General features: G+C 40.4%; 2 protein-coding genes across 4 annotated transcripts in view; one reads left to right on the top strand and one right to left on the bottom strand.

Annotated features, from left to right (window-relative positions):
• The window catches only part of MED12L (mediator complex subunit 12L), a 393,418-nt gene that overhangs the window by 249,380 nt on the left and 127,364 nt on the right, over positions 1-16,674 (bottom strand). The gene's annotated exons all lie outside the window — the stretch shown is intronic.
• The window catches only part of P2RY14 (purinergic receptor P2Y14), a 37,032-nt gene that overhangs the window by 12,093 nt on the left and 8,265 nt on the right, over positions 1-16,674 (top strand). Inside the window, exon 2 of one of the 3 annotated variants that reach the window (XM_069975437.1) lies at positions 7,883-8,085. The exons of 1 other annotated variant lie outside the window; for it this stretch is intronic. The gene's annotated coding sequence lies outside the window, so the exon portion shown is untranslated. Of the gene's footprint in view, positions 1-7,882; positions 8,086-13,996; positions 14,112-16,674 lie in introns of those variants that run through there. One more of the 3 variants, XM_069975438.1, reaches the window with a different exon arrangement.

Here is a 16,674-nt window from a genome sequence, read left to right as displayed (position 1 = left end):
CTGGCTACTATATAAGAGACTATTGGGGAGGGCTGGCTACTATATAAGAGACTATGGGGGAGGGCTGGCTACTATATAAGAGACTATTGGGGAGGGCTGGTTACTATATGGGACACTGGGGGTGCTGGCTACTATTTGGGCACTATTAGGAAGGCTGGCTAATATGTGGAGCAATTTTGGTTGAGTTGGCTACTACATAGGGCAATATTGGGGGGGGGGCTATTACATGGCTTGGGGTTTTTTCATATCATAGCAATTTATCATGTCATTTATCATAGTGCACAGCGCTGGGAGACGCACACCACTGACAGTGCCAGGACTGCCGCATTCGCACTTCAATAATTATCAAGGTTGGCCCGCCACTTTGTCCATTTTTTTTTTATTTTGGCCCCCTGTGTATTTGAGTTTGACACCCCTGGTCTAACCCATCAATTTTTGCTGAAACAGCACACTCCTCTCTGGCACATGGTCTTGGGAGAGATAATGATCAGGCATGTTGGATTTCAAAAGCCTGATCCTTTTGTTCTTGGATAAGCTGTTGCCTCTCCTATTATGAACACACACATTGCAAACTAATTTTTTTACAACTTTGGCTAGCATTGAGGTAATTTGCTGGGAGTCTGGAACAGGAAGCTTTGATTTTGCAAGATAGGAATACCCCTTCAACTTATTTTCATTACATTGATTAGCATTGACAAAATATAATGTACACTACCGTTCAAAAGTTTGGGGTCACATTGAAATGTCCTTATTTTTGAAGGAAAAGCACTGTACTTTTCAATGAAGATAACTTTATACTAGTCCTAACTTTAAATAAATACACTCTATACATTGCTAATGTGGTAAATGACTATTCTAGCAGCAAATGTCTGGTTTTTGGTGCAATATCTACATAGGTGTATAGAGGCCCATTTCCAGCAACTATCACTCCAGTGTTCTAATGGTACAATTTGTTTGCTCATTGGCTCAGAAGGCTAATTGATGATTAGAAAACCCTTGTGCAATCATGTACACACATCTGAAAACAGTCTAGCTCGTTACAGAAGCTACAAAACTGACCTTCCTTTGAGCAGATTGTGTTTCTGGAGCATCACATTTGTGGGGTCAATTAAACGCTCAAAATGGCCATAAAAAGAGAACTTTCATCTGAAACTCGACAGTCTATTCTTGTTCTTAGAAATGAAGGCTATTCCATGCGAGAAATTGCTAAGAAATTGAAGATTTCCTACAACGGTGTGTACTACTCCCTTCAGAGGACAGCACAAACAGGCTATAACTTGATTAGAAAAAGGAGTGGGAGGCCGCGTTGCACAACTAAGAAAGAAGATAAGCACATTAGAGATTCTAGTTTGAGAAACGGACGCCTCACAGGTCCCCAACTGGCATCTTCATTAAATAGTACCCGCAAAACACCAGTGTCAACATCTACAGTGAAGAGGCGGCTGCGGGATTTTGGGCTTCAGGGCAGAGTGGCAAAGAAAAAGCCATATCTGAGACTGGCCAATAAAAGAATGGGCAAAAGAATATAAGATGGGCAAAAGAACACAGACATTGGACAGAGGAAGACTGGAAAAAAGTGTTGTGGACGGATGAATCCAAGTTTGAGGTGTTTGGATCACAAAGAAGAACGTTTGTGAGACGCAGAACAAATGAAAAGATGCTGGAAGAATGCCTGACGCCATCTGTTAAGCATGGTGGACGTAATGTGATGGTCTGGGGTTGCTTTGGTGCTGGTAAGGTGGGAGATTTGTACAGGGTAAAAGGGATTCTGAATAAGGAAGGTTATCACTCAATTTTGCAACGCCATGCCATACCCAGTGGACAGCGCTTGATTGGAGCCAATTTCATCCTACAACAGGACAATGACCCTAAACACACCTCCAAATTGTGCAAGAACTATTTACAGCAGAAGCAGCAGCTGGTATTCTATCAGTAATGGAGTGGCCAGCGCAGTCACCAGATCTGAACCCCATTGAGCTGTGGGGAGCAGCTTGACCGTATGGTACGCCAGAAGTGCCCATCCAACCAATCCAACTTGTGGGAGCTGTTTCTAGAAGCGTGGGGTGCAATTTCTCCAGCTTACCTCAACAGATTAACAGCTAGAATGCCAAAGGTGTGCAATGCTGTAATCGCTGCAAAAGGAGGATTCTTTGACAAAAGCAAAGTTTGATGTAAAAACAATGTTATTTCAAATACAAATCATTATTTCTAACCTTGTCAATGTCTTGACTCTATTTTCTATTCATTTCACAATGTATGGTGGTGAATAAGTGACTTTTCATGGAAAACACAAAATTGTTTGGGTGACCCCAAACTTTTGAACGGTAGTGTAAGTGGTAATGACCATTATACTAAACAGTGGTAGGTATACAGTAATACTACTGCACTTTTTTTCCCCAAAAACAAAGGAGCACAGGAAAATCACGTGTAAAATGCTAAAGTATAGATATTCTTCAGAATTGCATTGGCTTCTGTACTACACGCTGTAGGTGTTGGTATTAGAGGTTTTCAGCTTATACATGATACTTCCTGTGTGTTAACATAAATTCTCAACATATCTCACTATTCTTGGCTATGGATAGCTATATGTTACAATATAAGAAGGAGAAATTGCAGATGGCACTCACTGTGTGTGAACAGACAATCCGGCTTTACTGAGGCTACAGAGGTATCGGGGAGAGGAGACGGGTGACTGCAGTTATGCGGCTAGTGCCGCTTTGAGGGTTCATCAAAGTAGCACTAGCTGCGAAACTGCATTCACCCGTCTCCTCTCCCCCACTATCTCTTTTCCCTATATAAAGCCAGATTGTCTGTTCACACCTGGTGAGTGCCGTCTGCAATTTCTTCTTCGTATACTGTATCTCCTGTGACTTCCTAAGACATAGCATCACTTCTGTTCAATATATCCATTTTTAATTGGTTAACTTTTAACGAGCAGAAAAACGTAGTCAACACTATTTTTGAGTACGTAAAAAAACCCACATCCGTTTCGATCTGTTTTTTTTTTCCCCATAATTGAAGGCAATGGGAAAACGGATCCAAATGGACAGTACACAGTTGCATACATTTTTGCATCCGTTTTTTTTCCATAAAACGTATACGTTAAACAGATAGGAAAAACGCAGTGTGAACCTAGCCTTAGCTACTGGCACGTGCAACGTGTCCGACATCCAGTAAGCGGAGAGCCAGGCTGTGCTATCTTCTGTTATCTATGCATTGGCTTTGTTAAAGAGTACCTGTCATGAAAAATAACTTTGATTGGAGATATAGCCAGGGAGACCCGCTGTCATCAATAACTTTTGACAAGCACGATTACATGTCAAAAGTTATTTTTCATGACAGTGACTCTCTAAGGCTTGTTATATTCAGAGGAAACAGAAGACTCCACCATTTACCAAATTTAGTAAGTAAAAGCCTTTTCCAGCAAACACTGGGCTCCCAGCTTGATGACCCTGAACAAACAATTGACTTTGAAAGCAAGTACAAGCCAGCAAACAAACACAACTCAGCTGTTCTACAATACATAGATCCCTCCAAACATGAAAGCAGATGACACTAGCGCTATGCTTTTGCCAGATGTCTTAAGAATTCTTGGAGTAAAAGAGAAAACCTACATTGCACATTTCTGGAAAATGAACAGATCTCACCAAGAATTCTGAGTTAATGTCCTATACATCCCCAAACCTTGCATTACAGCTGAAATTAATTGCATTATGGTATGTGAATACGTGTTCCCTGCTGATGGTTTCCATCCCTTGTATGCAGCAGAAATATTAGATGGTAATACTGTATAAACAAAGGTTTCTTCATTTTTCTAGGAACTTCCTGTTAAAATCTACAAGATAACATGTAGAAGAGCAGTGTGTATAAAAGCGGTTCCTCCTGCATATCATAACTAGCACAAACACGCACATTATATACATCCGCGGTTCCCAACCTGCGCTACTTGTACTCTATTGGTTACACACCAGAGGGGAGAGTTATTATAGCAGCTTTTATTTATCAGAAACTATTTTCAAAATGAAAGACACAATCTGCGTTAATGTGCCTCTGCACAAGATGTGATGAATTCCCCCCAAATCTTTAAGGGGTAAGGGGTATTTACCTTAGCAATATAAAATATTTACACCCAAAACTTATTTTTACAAATCAATCTACATAATTGTAGGTAGAGATTATTGGCCACCTGCTTTAAGGAAAACTCTAGTGTTTAGAATTTTTGCCCAAATCTTCAGATCACGTTGTTTTGTGGCCATATTTTTGTATGGCCCTTATTCTGAGGAGAAAATACATCCATATTTATCCAAATACAGTACAGTAAAATAAAGTACAGTATGACATAGGTACAGTAGGTTTGGAATAACTCACAAATTTCAGCACTCCAGAGGTTAAAGTAATATATATATATATATATATATATATATATATATATATATCTATATATATATATATATATATATATATATATATATATATATATTTTTTTTTTATTTTTATTTTTTTTTTATTTTTATTTTTTTAGAAATTTAGAGGATTCAATCGATGGTGGTGGTAGTAAGGGTTGGGACGGATGTGGCTCCTCAATCCACCATAAATAGTCTTGGTTAAGTGTGCATGTTTTTGTCAATGTCAGCGGGGAAGAAGCTACTGTCAGACACCTCTGTCAGCAGTTTTTCCTCTACAACAATAAAGGATAGGGAATGTTGAAATCCAACATACCTAATCTTTTTCCTTTTCTGGTATCTGCTATTCAGAAAAAGTCAGAAAATATTGTATCTTGCCAAAATTGGTGGGTTTAAATGACTTTTATGTCATGTATTTCAGGAGGTGTTATGGTACCCAGGGGCACCATATATTATACCATTTATTTGCCTGCCAGGATGAGCCCTTCATTCATTTATCCCTGGCACTTTTTTTTGTTTGTTTGTTTGTTTGACAGCCCACCTGGGTATATGGCCAGCTTTACTCTGGATACTGTGCCCACCACAACTATGGAATTAAAGCTCTATTACACAAAGCAATTATCAGACGTATTTGGCCGATTTTCTGCCACTATGACCGATAATCTCTTTGTATAATAAAAGGCAACAATGTCGGCTGATCGTTGTCTTTCAACCTCTTTCAACATGTTGAAAAATCAATGATCCAGGTGTCACCACACCAAACAGCAGCTTATTTAGGCTATGTTCACACAACGTATGTTTTCGTAAAAGTACGGCCGTTGTAATCGGCAACAACGGACCTACTTTTCACGAAAACATACGTTGCCTATTCCTCTATGGGATCCTGGCTGGAGCGTATACACATAGTATATGCCCCGACCGGGATGTCTCGCAGCGCCGCAAACAACTGACATGTCAGTTTTCTGCGGCCGCTATTCATTGCACAGCACTCTGTACAATATGAGTAACTTAAGGAGACGTAATATGGAAGTGTAAAATGTCTTCATTACACATGTTATTATATGCAAAACTATCTCCATCCTGCTTGGGTGGTTTATAACTGAGAGCCAGTAATGTAAGCTGCTGCCTGCTGTGCAGTACTGAATACGACTGCCTATTAGGGGATTACATACTTCTCCTACCAGGAAGATGGTAACTATTTGCTATTGTCCAGCTGTGGATCCCTTCTGATACACTGAGATACAGCTAGGGCCGACACTTATCCCGTCCTCCGCACTAAGTGCTATTTGTTTGTGTTATGGTTAGCACTTGGAAATGGGACAAAAATGCTTTTGCTAACAAGTTCCCTGATAATGGATTTACATTGCTATGTATGGGCAACGCATGACCTCTCTTTTTAGGAATTCCATTTCAGGGTTTATAAATTAACTACTGGATAGTGACAAGATCCTCATGCATGTCCTAGAAATACTAAAATGAAGAAATTGGGGAAGTGTAGTCATAGAATAGTCAAACCATTGTCCTTTCAATGACTCAGCTGAGACGAGGTAGCTCTTTCACATTCAGGGTGTCATGCGTCTAGTTACGTTATATAATTATTGCTGGGAAGGTTTCCCTGTTGAGTTGTGTCTAAGCTAATGATGAGTGTTATTGAGAGTCTTATTCCACATGGATATTTCTATATACTGTAGTTTTGCATGTATACAAGTCACTAGTCAGACCACACATGGAATACTGTGTACAGTTTGGCGCATCTGTATATAGGAAGGACACAGCTGAACTGGAGCGGGTGCAGAGGAGGGCAACCAAGGTCATTACTGTAATGGGTGGGTTACAGGACCAAGACAGGTTATTAAACTTGGGGCTATTTAGTTTAGAAATAAGCCATCTTAGGGCTGATCTGATCACAATGTACAGTACAAATATATGAACGGACAATCTTTGTACAACTAGGCCTGTAGTCATGACAAAGGGGCATCCTCCACGTCTTGAGGAAATAAAGTTTCATTATCCTCACAGACACAGATTCTTTACTATAATAGCAGGGAGACTATGGAACTCTCTGCCACATGATGTTGTCATGGCTGATTCATTAAAGGGTACTCCACTTTTAAATCAACTGGTTTCAGAAAGTTATATAGATTTAAAATGTATTTTTATTTAAAAATCTTCAGTTTTCTTATTAGCTGCTGTATGTCCTGCAGGAAGTGGTGTATTCTTTCCAGTCTGACACAGTGCTCTCTGCTGCCACCTCTGTCCATGTCAGGAGCTGTCCAGAGCAGTAGCAAATTCCTGACATAGAGAGAGGTGGCAGCAGAGAGCACTGTGTCAGACTGGAAAGAATACACCACTTCCTGCAGGACATACATCAGCTGATAAGTGCTGGAAGACTGGAGATTTGTAAATAGAAGTAAATTACAAACCTATATAACTTTCTGACACCAGTTAATTTAAACGAAAATGATTTTTGCCAGAGTACCCCTTTAAATAAGTTCAAGGCCTGGCTATTTTTCTTGAAAAGTATAACATTACAAGTTAAGGGTACTACATTACGTGTGACATGTGGACATTGATCCAAGGATTTTTTTCTGATTTAACGTTTAACATTTGCCTCAAGAGGGTTTTTTTCTTCCTCTCGATCAACACAGTAGGGTAGAGGTTGAACTTTTTTTTCCCAACCTTATTAACTATGTAACAATAAGGCTATGCTCACATACAGAAAAAAACATGTCCATTTTTCTAATGTAATAATGTGCTCCATTGAAGTCTAAGGGTGCCTTCACACCTACCGACTCGCAGCGTTAATAACGCTGCAAGTCGGCTGGGTCCTGGCAGATCACTGTCATTACATACACGTAGCGGTCTGAACGAACGCTGTGTGTATGTAAATCTGCCGGTCGCTTAACCCCTTCTGATGCCGGCCGCCTCCCGCTGCGCTCTGTATACATTACCTGCCCTCGCTCCACGGGGTCCCTGCGGCAGGGCAACACACTGCAGGATGCCGGGACCCCGTGGAGCAAGGAGGTATATATACAGAGCGGAGCGGGAGGCGGCCGGCATCAGAAGGGGTTAAGGGGCCGGCAGATTTACATACACGCAGCAGTCGTTCAGACCGCTGCTTGTATGTAATGACAGTGATCTGCCAGGACCTAGCCGACTCGCAGCGTTATTAACGCTGCGAGTCGGTAGGTGTGAAGGCACCCTAAAGGGGAATAAAGAGGTGGCACTTTGCAGTAATGTCACTACATTATGCAGTAGTAAGTGCAGGGAAAAAGCACTTTATAAGTATTTCCCGTGATAAGTGTACATAGGTAATTTGTATAACTTTTGGGGGGTAATACAATACTTTAATAAAAATTTTGCCGAACTTCTACTTTAATAAGAAATTGGAGAAAAGGGGATGTGTGAAGATTGTGAGTGAAGAAATCTTGTACAGAAAACAGAACTTCTGTAAATAACCATTCATTCTTGTGATGCAGCACATGCGAGTGACTGGGTATGCGAAGTGACCACATCAGTACATGCGAGCAAACCAGACTGTGTGTTATTTCCATGAAGAAACGAAGCTTAACCACTTCACCAGTCTACATTCACAGTCTACTGACACGAGAGTATAAGAAGCTTTAATCTGGAATTCTTTGTCTACAGAGAAACAAAATCTAAGGACAAGACCTGCATGGAGGTAATAAGAATATTTAATATAAAAAAAAAAAAAAAAAAAATATGCTTACAGATTTGTACATTTGTATTCACCGGCAGCAACAGCCGTACTTTGTACGGTGTAGAACACTGCCTATTCTTCTATGGGATCCCAGCTGGAGCATATACACATAGTATACGGTCCAGCCGGGATCCCATGCGGTGCCGCAAAGTTTTCTGCGCCCGGAATTCAGTGAATTGCGGTCGCAGAAAGACCTGTCAGTTCACACAATGAAGCGAGCGGCTCCGGCCGCAACCTTCATTGTGTGCTGTGAGGAGTTCTGATGCGGGTGCATGCTGATGGGCCCGCATCAGAAGACTGCGGCTGGAAAGATCATCCGGTCGGTACTGCAGTACTGGCCAGGATGATCTTCGCAGAGACTGGCCGTTCCGTGACCCCGCCAGGTCACGGAACGGCCGGTCTCTTACGTAATGTGAACATAGCCTCAAGGTCTATTTAAATACCCATAGAAATTAAAAAACGGTGTTGGTGAAGGCTATTGACCAGCAAAACTTTAGGCAAAATACACCTTGTATAAGGGAAAGTAGAAAATAGTAAAGTGACACATGGTGCCGAAGTCAATTTTGTGTATATATATATTTTCAATATACAGAGCCATACAGCTTTGCCATAAAATGTAAAACTGTAATGAAAAAAAAAAAAAAACATTTGTGGGGTGAAACTGGAAAAAAAACCTAGTAATTTAATACATTTTGGGGGGGTTGTATTTTTCCATCATGCAAATTACAGTAAAAGTGACAGGTTATTTGTATTCTGTGGGTTAGTATGATTAGAGCGGTACCACATTATAATAGTTTTTGTTTTATTAAAGTTCTTCTAGTACCATTTTGGTTTAGATAAGACTTTTTAATTTATTTATTTTTTTATTAACTCTTTTCTGATGTATGATGCGACCAAAAATCTGCATTTTGAATTAATTTTTCGTTTGCACAAATTACCATGCAGGATTAAAAACATGACATTTTATTGTGATTATTTTTATTTTGGTTTACATTTTTTTTTATTTGAACTTTTATTATAGGAAGGTTTTCTATTTTAAAAACATTTATTTATTAGTTTTATTACACTTTTTAACCCCTTTATGACCCAGCCCAAAATGGCCTAAATGACCAGGTAAATTTTCATTTTTGTTCTTTCCTCCTCGACGTCTAAGAGCTATAGCACTTTTATTTCTCAATCTACAGGGCTATATGAGGGCTTGTTTTTTTTCAGGAACAAGTGTACTTTCAATCTACTATAAAATGTATGAGGGAACCGCAAAATGTATTTATGGGGTGAAATTAGAAAATAATACAAATTTTGTAACTTGTGGGGGTTCCCATCTCTACATAATGCCCTTTAAGGTAAAACTCATGTGATATCTTTATTCTATACACCAGTCTGAACACAACGATAGCCAATTGTCACACAACGTTTTTTGTGAGGTTTCAAATGACATCTGTCATTTTGAGTCTAAAATAACGGACATCATTTAGCTGTCTGGCCTTCCCTTAGTGCAATGATGGCTGTTGGTCCATTATTCTAGCTCGGGTTACTAATTGGCCTTTGGCTGTGGCTTCATTGAAAAGTCCATTGAATTGAATAGTAAAAATGGCGAAAGAACAGTGGAAAAAGAAAAACTGTGTGTGAGAAAATAATAAAAAACGTCTGCTGTTTGTAAAAGACGTCCGAAAATAATTGTCATGATCATTATTTTGACACCTGCGGTGAAAAGGTCTGTTATTCCATACATTGTGTGCAGTAGACAGCCGTCTTTCCATTGACTACAATGCATTGCATTGCAGTCAGTTAAATCGCGGCAAAAACAGACGTTATTTTAAATAGCAAAATCAGCCGCCTTTTCTCTATTTTTGACGTTGTGTGAACATAGCCCTATTCACGTTTCCATAGCTTCTCTAAGGTTTTACTATTTTTTTGCAAATAATAAAAATACAAATAAATAAATAATTAAGTAAAATAACCTTATTGTGACGGTTTTATAACAAAAAATCTGCAATCCTGGTGTGTTTTTTCCCCTCCTTGTATTTACGCTGTTTTCTATGCAGGAAAAATATTGTTATATTTTAAAAGATCCGACAATTTCGCACACTACAATATATATTTTTATTTATATCATTATTTTCACATGTTTTATTTGTTTAATGGGTAAAGGGGGTGATTTAAAGTTTTATTGGAGGAGGGGCTTTGGCACGGTTTTAAAACTTTTTTTTTACACTTTTTAAGTTCCCCTGGGGGACTATTACATGCAATCATTGGATTTCATATACTGTTCAATGCTGTGCAATTACATACCATTGGTCAGTATTATCAGCACTCTTCTCATAGAGCCTGCCTATGAGAAGATTGTCGATCAGACTGCACGGAGGTGAGTATAACTGGATATGTGACTGTAGCTGCTCCTGTCACTTACGCATAAATACCACGATTGCACCGCTAATAGCAGCCTGTCTTCAGCTCCGAGCTTGCTTCATAGCTGTACAGCAGATAATGATTTATGGGTACGGCATGAGTAGTCTACCCGTACAGCATGGGTGGTCTAGGAGTTAAATCCTTCTAAGGACCTTTTATAAACAATACTGATCTATGCAATGCAGTGAAATTGGTACTCTGCTAATAGAGTCTGCCTGAGACAGACTCTATTAAGAGAAACACATCAGAAGCGGGTGCTAATTGGACACCTGACGGGTGCAGTACCTGTGATTCAGCCCATTCAATGTCACAATCTCCTTACCTCGCTGCATTGAAAGGCTTAAATGACTGCCACCAGTGGTGAACTGACCAACAATGTGGTAACGTTGAACACTTAACTTCATTTATGCATTGTCTCACAACATTGTTCTCCCTTACAGCAACTGCAATAAAGTAAGACACCCCAAAAAGTGATGACAAATAGTCACATAGAAAGTCATATGCCAAAAAGAAGACATTCCCCACAGGCTGAAAAGCTCACAAAACTTTTTCAGAGTACTATATAGAAAAAAGTTAGGGAAAAAAAAACCCTGAAAGGTCTGTTATGGATTTTTCTTCTGCCCTCTGTCATTATATTGCCATTAGGTTGGGCTGTTGTTAAACATTGTCATTGAATTCATCTGCATTGGGAATATGTACTTAGCACTAAGCACTTAGACCTGTGCATGCAGGCATTGGCTGGTGACAGGTTCACCCACTCTTACCTGCACTGCCTTATTTATAAAGATGGCCGGACCATAAGAACAATGATGCACTTTGCTCCTCTGCCATTTTATCTCAAACCCCCTCCTGGTAGTCTGTAAGCTCATGCATGCGAGCAGGGACCTCACTCCTCATGTATGGATAATTATATGTATATCTCTGTAATGTCTATTTTTTGTCTATGTACTGTATGTACCCCCAGAATTGTAAAGTGCTGCGGAATCTGTTGGCGCTATATAAATAAAAATTATTATTATTATATTATTATGTGGGTTAAACCTGGGCAAACAAACCCTGGGATCTGTTCACCTCTGAACCCAGTAATAGCCACGTGTGTTACTTTCAATAGGTAGAGTCCGACAGCATCCAAAGTAGAATTTCAAAGGCTTTATTAGCACATCAGGTACATGTAGCGGCGTTTCAACCTTGCGGTCTACATGTTTCGTCCCTGCGGTTTTTATCAAGCATATAGACCACAAGGTCGAAACGCCGCTACATGTACCTGATGTGCTAAAAAAGCCTTTGAAATTCTATTTTGGATGCTGTCGGACTCTATCCTACCGATGCTGTTGGACCCTGTCGAGTGTTACTTTCAATAGGTGTCAACCCACATGTACACTCACCGGCCACTTTATTAGGTACACTTGTCCAACTGCACGTTACCACTTAATTTCTAATCAGCCAATCACATGGCGGAAACTCAGTGCATTTAGGCATGTAGACATGGTCAAAACAATCTCCTGCAGTTCAAACCGAGCATCAGTATGGGGAAGAAAGGTGATTTGAGTGCCTTTGAACGTGGCATGGTTGTTGGCGCCAGAAGGGCTGGTCTGAGTATTTCAGAAACTGCTGATCTACTGGGATTTTCACGCACAACCATCTCTAGGGTTTACAGAGAATGGTCCGAAAAAGAAAAAACACCCAGTGAGCGGCAGTTCTGTGGGCGGAAATGCCTTGTTGATGCTAGAGGTCAGAGGAGAATGGGCAGACTGGTTCAGGCTGATAGAAAGGCAACAGTGACTCAAATAGCCAACCGTTACAACCAAGGTAGGCAGAAGAGCATCTCTGAATGCACAGTATGTCGCACTTTGAGGCAGATGGGCTACAGCAGCAGAAGACCACACCGGGTGCCACTCCTTTCAGCTAAGAACAGGAAACTGAGGCTACAATTTGCACAAGCTCATCGAAATTGACAGTAGAAGATTGGAAAAACGTTGTCTGGTCTGATGAGTCTCGATTTCTGCTGCGACATTCGGATGGTAGGGTCAGAATTTGGCGTCAACAAAATGAAAGCATGGATCCATCCTGCCTTGTATCAACGGTTCAGGCTGGTGGTGGTGGTGTCATGGTGTGGGGAATATTTTCTTGGCACTCTTTGGGCCCCTTGGTACCAATTGAACATCGTTGCAACGCCACAGCCTACCTGAGTATTGTTGCTGACCATGTCCATCCCTTTATGACCACAATGTACCCAACATCTGATGGCTACTTTCAGCAGGATAATGCGCCATGTCATAAAGCTAGAATCATCTCAGACTGGTTTCTTGAACATGACAATGAGTTCACTGTACTCAAATGGCCTCCACAGTCACCAGATCTCAATCCAATAGAGCATCTTTGGGATGTGGTGGAACGGGAGATTCGCATCATGGATGTGCAGCCGACAAATCTGCGGCAACTGTGTGATGCCATCATGTCAATATGGACCAAAATCTCTGAGGAATGCTTCCAGCACCTTGTTGAATCTATGCCACGAAGAATTCAGGCAGTTCTGAAGGCAAAAGGGGGTCCAACCCGTTACTAGCATGGTGTACCTAATAAAGTGGCCAGTGAGTGTATAACACATATATAACACATATACACATAGGTGCCAACCCACATATATAACACATATACAACAAGAACAGAGTTCCCATGACAAAATCAGAACGATAAGTCATCAGAGCAAGAAGAACATGCAAAGTTTTGCTCTGATGCCACATTTTAGAGGTAAAGTAGCTTTCCCTTCAAGTCAGCATTTCACTCCAATTAGGAATCTTAGAACATGACTGGGGATATACATCAAGCCTGAAATTTCTCCTGAAATAATCTTTTCTTCTGGAGAGATTTCTTGCCTGGTGTCATGTATCTCTAGTCATGTTCTTAGACTCCTAGCTGCAGTGAAACACTGACCTCTAAAATGCAGCATCAGGAAGCTGCTGTGCACATGCTTCCCAGAATTCCCAGTTGAGCAGGAATGGGTTTAAGTCTCTGCATGTCTTTATAAAGCTTTCCTCAAGGGAAAGTACTACCCCTTTAAAGTAAGCAAAGAATGAACACCCATCCAATGTATAATATAATAGGGCCCAACAAGTCGAAGAAATCCTCTAATTTCGTTCCATCTGAAAAGTTTTCATTTCCTGCCTTCCATGTGCAGATGGATGTTAACTTGTGTCAAACTGTTGTATAAAAGCCACCAATAGTTAATAGGAAGCAGCAGACTATATCCTCCAATGTGTTCTGTGGTTAGCTAGGAAATTAATTCAGCAGTAGTGTAGAGGTCAAGAGCAGACATGGGAACGATAGGCTGCATTTAGCTCTTTTAGAGGCTTTGGGGGCTGAACCATTGGACGTTTCCTTATTATAAACCCACTCCCTATCCACTCCCTGTATCTTACTCCATCTGCACATCTGTAATAGTTGACATTTCGGCAGCAAGTTGGCGGACATTTCCAAAACACTGTTTTTATCATGCAACTTTACAACTGTTCAAGCACTTTGAAGACATCCTCCTGAGTATTGCTGAGACAGAAGCTCTGCTGGCTCAGTGGATTCAGGTTCGTACTCAAGCAAAGCAGTCATTTTACTATTGAAGTGTATGTTAGCCATTGTCTCAGTTAGGCAGGTGACTATGCACATAGCAGCTAGCATTCTGTATGCCATAGTCTATTTATATCACAGCATTGAATCATGACGGCTATTTTGTGTACAATAAAGTCATATTTCCAAAATAACCGACAAAGAGCAAAAACCTATTCATCACTGCGCTAACAGGTGACGGATTGCTGTGTGTATCTTCCATATCTGAATAATACCTGTTTGATGAATTGCTGTAGTTCATGTTATTAGTTGTAATCTGGGACTGACATTGTAGTCTGATAATTAGTGAAGTTAAGATGCAATAGATTAACATGCAGTCCTATGTAAAGTCATAACATCAAGGCTCCATCTCTACCATCATGTATTTTCATATCTTTGTGCATTTCTTTGCAAAAACAAGTATGTCAAGTGTGGCCATGCTCTAAGAGAGTATTCTGGTTTCAGACAATTAAAGGGACTCTGCCACTAGGTTTATGCTGTCCTGTCAGCAGTATAAGCAAGTGACAGAGAAGCTGGTTACAGCAATGTATTACAGTGTAATGCAAGCGTTCCTCTGATAGACCAAGCACAGTGCCGATCTCACCTCCCACCCACTGCTGAGTGACAGCTGTCTACGCACAGTCTATTCAGAAAACAGGAGATCAGCAGCTGTGGATCAGTACTTATATATCATGGTTTACTGAGCCCTTATAATGGGGAGGACTCCTTCCCAAGCAATTATCACAACAATGGTCCACAACAAAGGAACACAAGTCAGAGAGTCCTCAAAAATCAATATAATCACAGAATGCCACCAAACAAATCATACGGCACTAAAGCCACAACACATATAAATGAGTGTGCGAAAAACACTGTGTATACTGACAAACACAACCACTAAGCACCAACTCAACCAAAACATTTGTATAAGTTAGTTATAATGTCTATACACAGTATAACAGCAAGAGGGGCTGTGAGACATAGTCATATGTACACCACACGAGGGGAGCACAAGACCCTATTCGCCCCTAATGGGTGCACCACTCTAACCCTTCTCGCTCAGGGAGTAGCGGGGTGATTGCCCTAAAAAGGACGGCCCCTGCCCCGTTCTACCCCTGCCGTCTTCCCCCTACACTCACCCTACCTATGCTCCCAACACGTGTTTCGGTTATCAATCGCAGAGTCCTGACTGTGGTCAGGGATGCTAGACTCACGTGGCCCGGTGGCCAGGGTCGCATATGGCAACAGCGTATACTGTATATGCAATACAGTACTGTAATTAGCTTCTCTCACCAGTTTATGCTGCTCTCAGATAGATAGTCTCTAGGTTTATGTACTGTTTAATTCACATACAAAACTTTCTTTATTAGTTGCTTATGGTTTTACATTTTGTATTTGAAGATTTACAATTTACTACTATAGTCTAATGCCTAGACAGTGAAAGCATAGGTTAGTCAGTTTAATAGTGATCGGCATTAGCTCATTTTATTAGATGAATGTGGCTCCTCCTTAAACCCTCTATGTTTAGATAACCAACAGAGGGTAATCGGCACTACAGATAGAGGAAAGGGCAGAACGCTAGTGTCCGTGTAGTATCCTTTAAAGGTAAAGCAGTGACACTCTCCAGTGTAGATTTTCATGCAGGTTCCTTTATTACATCAACACATTGTGTTACCTTGTATGTTTAGACCATGTATTAGTTGGTGTACTTTATGGCACATTTGTGGCATGTTCAAAGAGACACCTGGCAGTGTAAAAGCCACACACATTTACTTAAAAGCCAGTCCCCCTTGTCAAATTACAAACATTTTATTCATTTAATTTTTCCAACTTTTTTGCAAACTATGAGGGGTTTTACTAAAATTGTATAATGTTTTTGTGTCTAAAGACTTTAAATGCACTAGATTGTTTACAGTGAACACAGACTTACCAATGAATCTGGCTCAGTCTCATAAATCTGTAGACTGTCGGGTCTGTTTGCTGTCACAAGTTTAAGTTTACACCAACTATTTATTGGAGAAGGTAATGCACCAAAATATTAATTTTTTGTTCCATGGCATAGTATTTTAGGATGGTAGGCTACGTCCCTTGTAGAGAGGTAAATGCCAATCTTCTTAGTTTCCTATCTATTGTATGATATTTCCTGTTGGTCATGTAATTGTTAGGGCACAGCTATTTACAGTTACAGAATAGTTATCGTGTCTCTTATCTGTTGCAATTTAGCACAGCCACATCCATGAATTCCATTATCATAACTCATGTGATCAACAGACTGACCCACAGAAAATTGCAGTGCTTAATGTGTTTTTCCTGGGTCAGCTAACTTCCTAAGAACTGCATGATTACATTATCACCTGCCAGATCCCTCCTGGCAGCCCTTCCCCTCCCCTCCCCATCCAGCTCTATATATCTTACTTCTATGGGATCAGTATTTAAGGTAGTTCTACGCCTCCACTGAGGCGTGTTTTTGTTGTCTGTTCTTTTTTTTTTTTTTTTTTTTTTTTGCATTTTTAATGCAAATTTCCATAAATCACTAGAAAA

The sequence above is a fragment of the Dendropsophus ebraccatus genome, chromosome 6 (genome assembly GCF_027789765.1).
Source record: "Dendropsophus ebraccatus isolate aDenEbr1 chromosome 6, aDenEbr1.pat, whole genome shotgun sequence".
NCBI lineage: Eukaryota > Metazoa > Chordata > Amphibia > Anura > Hylidae > Dendropsophus > Dendropsophus ebraccatus.
Note: the sequence above shows the minus strand (reverse complement) of the source record. Positions and strands in the feature narration are given on the sequence as shown.